At 46.2% G+C, this 5,120-nt stretch overlaps 1 protein-coding gene across 1 annotated transcript in view; it reads right to left on the reverse strand.

Moving 5' to 3' along the window:
- LOC139753489 (trehalose transporter 1-like protein) overlaps positions 1-3,978 on the reverse strand; it is a 98,664-nt gene extending 94,686 nt beyond the window's left edge. The window contains exon 1 of the mRNA XM_071670079.1: positions 1,939-3,978. The gene's annotated coding sequence lies outside the window, so the exon portion shown is untranslated. The remainder of the gene's footprint in view (positions 1-1,938) is intronic.
- Positions 3,979-5,120: the final 1,142 nt, after the last annotated feature.

The following is a 5,120-nucleotide window of genomic DNA, read 5'->3' on the forward strand; positions in this document are numbered from 1 at the left end:
TAGTCTTATATTTGACTTGTGTCATCGCATTTAAGCATGATGTCGTTTTTCACTAAACTGTCGTATTTCACAATACTATCGTCGTAGTTCACCATGTCGTTTCTCACAGAAGTGTCGTATTTCTCTGTGCAGTCGGTATTTCACTGTGCTGTCGTATTTCATAATGATGCCGTATTTCACTATGCTGTTGGAGTTCACGATGCTGTCATATCTCACCGCGCTGTCGTATTTCACAATGCTGCTCTGTATTTATATGCCGTCGTATCTCACTGTACTGTCGTGTTCCGCTGGATTGTCGTTCACGTTGTTACATCTGGATAAGAGTTGTATTGCCAGAAGCAACAACTCTTAGATCTGCAACATACCAGGTAAACAAAAACAAAAAATACATATATACATAAAGAGTAACTGATAACATCAAAGTTCCAAGACTGCTTCTTAAGGCCAATTCTTGTGGGTTCCAATTATGTTCAGACTGCTGCTTTTTTGTTTTTCTCAAGCTGATTCTGTAAGGGTTGATTTTACTGATTCTTTTAAAGTCGAGGAACCTGTGATCGATCTTAAAGACACAGTCTTAAGTCTTTTGAAGCTAATTATCTTGTCTGATTCTGTTGTAAGTGATTTTTTTTTTTTTAAAGCGGATTTTTACTGGATTGATTCTTTTGAATCTATACTTAGTCAGATTTCTCGTTCCGCATGATTCATTCAGACTCCCGGCTTAATCTGTAGGTCAGAATCTTACTAGACGAGTGGTTCTCATTTTGTACATCAGGTTCATATCTTACAGGACGCCATAAACAGCTAATACAATTGTCGATTAATCTATAAATCCTTAGGACATTTGAAAATGAAGATTTACAGTAAATCCTAAATTTCTTTGAATATGTTTGTTTATCTCAACTTAAAATGTTTTACATCAAAGAAGGTTTCCTTTTCGCTCAGGGAAAATATATTCGTATTTGATTGAGAAGAATCCTCTGTAATAGAATTTATAAATATTCCAACAAAACCTGAGTCGTATTCCAAAAGTCTTGATTTTCACCCTTTAAGAACAGATCCTCAATCTGGAATGTTACATCTTACACCATATATGATTATCAGCAAGCCCTTGGTGGGACGTGGGCCTCACCGAATATATTATATTTTCACTCTTTTTAAGAAATCTTGTCGAGTCTCAATTTGTAAATTGGATTTCTCTTCTCTGATTATCTACAAGACACACACCGTTCCCAAAGACACCGCGAGAAAGATCCTCACCATATGAGATCTTTTCCTCCTCCTCCTCCTCCTTTTCCTGCTCCTCCTCATTCTTTAGCACCTGTTCCTCACCCTGTGTTGGGGCTCTCCGTAGCAAGAGATCTGACGAAGTAAAGGATCCTCACTTTCCAGCACATAGCCCCCTTTTACTCTGCAAGGCTGACTGTCTTTTTTTTCCCCCCTCTTTTCACGAGCCGTTTTCGCGCAATGATGCCAAGTGTTATGATTTAGATGCGAACCGGCGTCTCTTGTGCCCAAAATATTGGGGAAAGTTTCGCCCGGTTGGTGATATAGAATATTAACATTTCCTCTGGGAGACGCTGTCTATAAGAAGGCAGAAGAGAAAAAAACACCGATTGTCTTTTCATTTCTCCTCCAGGCGCTATCGAAAGCAAAATTTTCTGAACATGTTTTGTTATTGATTTAAGTTACGAGCAGCCGATCAAGGTTTTATGGACCGAGATATAATTTCTACGTGTGTTGAGTGCATCTGCAACGTATCGTATATTTCGTGTGAGTGTATTTCATTAGCTTGATGTATAAGGTGAAGGGAATTCATGTAAAAAAAAAGTCAAGGAGTTTAGAAAGTTTGCTAATATTTGTCCTGAGAGAGTAGAGTCTAGCCAGGAAGAAAGAATCATTTTCTGAGCGGAAACGTAAAAGTGAGTGTACAGTACTTACAGTGTAGAGCAGTGACCGGGAGCACAGGGGTTGGTAGTGGAGCCTGGGGCGGTGACAATGGGCGGCTCGCTCGCCTGTGCTGGGCGGCCCCCGGGGGAATCGTGTGTGGGGTGGCTTGTCCCTGGATGACACACGGGTCTCTTCCCCTGGGAGAGCTCCCCGCCAAGTTATGACGCTCTTCTCGTGGGAAAATCTTGCACGAAACTTTTGGTGTTCCAGCTGCTGTGCTCCTCCAGTTTCACCATCATCCACAGTATGTTTCCGTCTCAACCAATCGACTTTCTCCTCCGACTGCTTCTCTCTCACTCTCTCTCCCAGTTCTTCTCTCCTCCTCTCGTTTCTGTTTCTTTTTTTTTTTTCCGGTGGAATAATCCTCGATTTGGGCAGCTGAGGCTGGAGATCCCCCAAGCTTCCCCCGTAAGAGTTATGGCACGCTATGGCTCACACGCTGACGAAGGAGGACCTTAGTTCTGCTGACTCCACACCCAAACTGGCGGGCAGAGTCTCCGCCGGGTGTCAGACCGGTAGTATACGACTTGCACGATTCCTCGTCTCGTGAGTGGCTGCTGGTAGTGGGCATTTACCGGTGGATGCTGTGTTGAGTGCTACGGGCTGCGTGACACTTAACACTGGAAGACGCGCATGGATGTGTTCTGGTTCAGTGAAGGGGGACGGGACCCCTTAAAAAATACAAGGCTGAATGGAAGCCAAAGGATATGTGTTCAGAGGGCAGCGTTCTGAAGGCTCGGCACTTATGGCTAACGTAGCATTCATCCGAGGATGTTAGGCGACCTTCATCAAGGACTCGTGTACAAAAATATCAGTGAGCTCGTGAAAGTCAGTCTGCTAGTATAGATACCTCAGAAACCCTCCGACTCCAGGGGTGTGTTTCAGTGGGAAGCCGAGACGTGTACGTCAGAGGACCGTGAGATCAGACGAGTACCATCGCCTCATCTCTGGTGCAGGTTACACTTCATTGGTGAGCGTCCCTCTGCATGACGGATCAAAACACCGCATGTAGCCGCCGTTTCAGACTGTGAGGCATTGCCCCCACTGCGGCTGGGAGCGATCAGCACCTGTGGTTGGTTCTGGAGTCATGTTTCACGGAGTCAGGGGGCGTGTCGTAGAGATTTAGGGGGCGTGTCCCAAAACGATCAGTGGAGAAGTACTATCGTATTTTTCGTCGTGTGATTTTCAGTTACTGTGTATAGTTGAAGTGCTATTGTTTTCTACTCACAGGTCACGGTATTATTCGTATGATTAAGTCTGGAACAACCAATTATGATTTTGGGATCACTGGTAACCTCAGAAATCAGATCACAACAGTAAACAAATGCTTGTGACTGGCACTTGGTCATGCCCAGAAATAATTTTCGTTATTCACTTCAATGATAATGCAGCAGTTATTGCCCCCACGTTGGATAGGTCTCAGCTACGAAATTGGGTGCATTTACTCGACTGAAGCCGTCTCCTGAAGGAGACGTTAGAATCCATTTACATTAAGTGCTCTTTATTGTGCATTATCCTTTGTCAACTTCCAGGACGCTGTACGAGTTTCCTCTCCACTGAGGACATGTGCATTCACCCTATGGTTATCTTCGATTTATTCACAGGAATTTTATTTTTCTTCCTAACGAGGAAGCTTAACTTCGAACTGTGAAATTTCTTCCCATGGTCGTCTTTCTTACTGGAACTTGCTAATTGTTAACCACTGTCGGGGAGATACTAATAAACGCCTGAACACTGAGGAAATAAGTTGCACCTTGGGTTGTCCACCATACATATGTACATAGTGAAAGCTTATCTAACTCGAGGGACAAGTCTATATAAATATCTGCAGCCAACCTTGAACGCCACCTTTATCTCTTGGGAGGGAGTTGGAGACTTCCAGACAAATCTTTGCTGCCAGCCAGTATGGGAGCGTGTGAGAGGTCGTCTTGTACAGTTGTCGGGGTTGTGATGAGAGAGTGTGTGGGGGGGAGAGAGCGTCGTGGAGTGTGTGTGTCACCACCACCAAGTCTGCCAGCCGACTGGCGGGTGAGACCGGCAGCCCTAGAGCCCCGGCCCTGGCCTGGCCCAGCCCGGCCAGGCCAGGGCCGCTCCTCCACCCGCCGCTACCGTTACCCGCGATGGACCCATCACACAGGAGGGACCCTTATACTGCCTGGATGTCCTCCCTCCCCTCTGTGACACCACCTGGGTCCTGGTGCCCTCCCTCCCTACCCTCTCCGAAACCACCTGGATCTCCTCACACCACCTGGACATCCGCACACCACCTGGACATCCGCACACCACCTGGACATCCGCACACCACCTGGACCTCTTCACACCACCTGGAACCTCACACCACCTGGGGGCTTCACAACACCGAAGCTTTCAAACCACCTGGGCCATCACAACGCCTGGGTCTTGGCAGTAAGGCACTTCATGCCACCTGGCCCTCATAACACCTAGGCCCTCATCATGAGGGCATCGGTTTTAGAACGAAGGGTAGGTGTGTGGCATGCTGGGACGGGGTTTCATGGGAGGTGAATCAGTTGCTGTTTGCAGATGACACATCTCCGGTGGCAGACTCCAGAGAGAAACTTGCAAAAGCTGGTAACAGAGTTTGGAAGATGATCTGAAAGGAGAATATTGAGAGTAAATATAGACGAAGGTAATGAGATACTGCAGAGGGATGAGGTAGGACACTTTCTGCGTACCTCTGAATGGGGAAGATGAGGAGAGAGGGGAGTGTTTTAGGTACCTAAGAGTGGAGGTGGCAGACAGTGGAATCATAGCGGTTCACACAGACAGTAGGGTAGGAGTTTAAGGAGCACATGAAAGGAGAGGTCATTCTCTGTTACGGGAAAGATTGGATCTCTGAAGGTAAAGCATTTCCTAAAATGTATGAATGTGTGCGTGTGTGTGTGTGTGTGTGTGTGTGTGTGTGTGTGTGTGTGTTTCTTCTACCAAGGCTTGGGCCCGTGGCACCTTTCTGGCTGCTGCTGCCTGTAGCTTGTGTGTGGAGACCGGCCACATGAGGATTGAACGTTGGGATATCATCTTTTCTCGGACAGCGAAGACGTGGAATCCACTTTCGCCTCTTCCTCTTTCCTGAAATCCTTCCACATTCAAGAGTCAGGAGCTCTGATTAATTTCTTCACATATTTTTTTATTCTTTCATTCTCTGTTTTCTTTCC

This window comes from Panulirus ornatus, chromosome 14 (assembly GCF_036320965.1).
Source record: "Panulirus ornatus isolate Po-2019 chromosome 14, ASM3632096v1, whole genome shotgun sequence".
In the NCBI taxonomy this organism is placed as follows: Eukaryota; Metazoa; Arthropoda; class Malacostraca; order Decapoda; family Palinuridae; genus Panulirus; species Panulirus ornatus.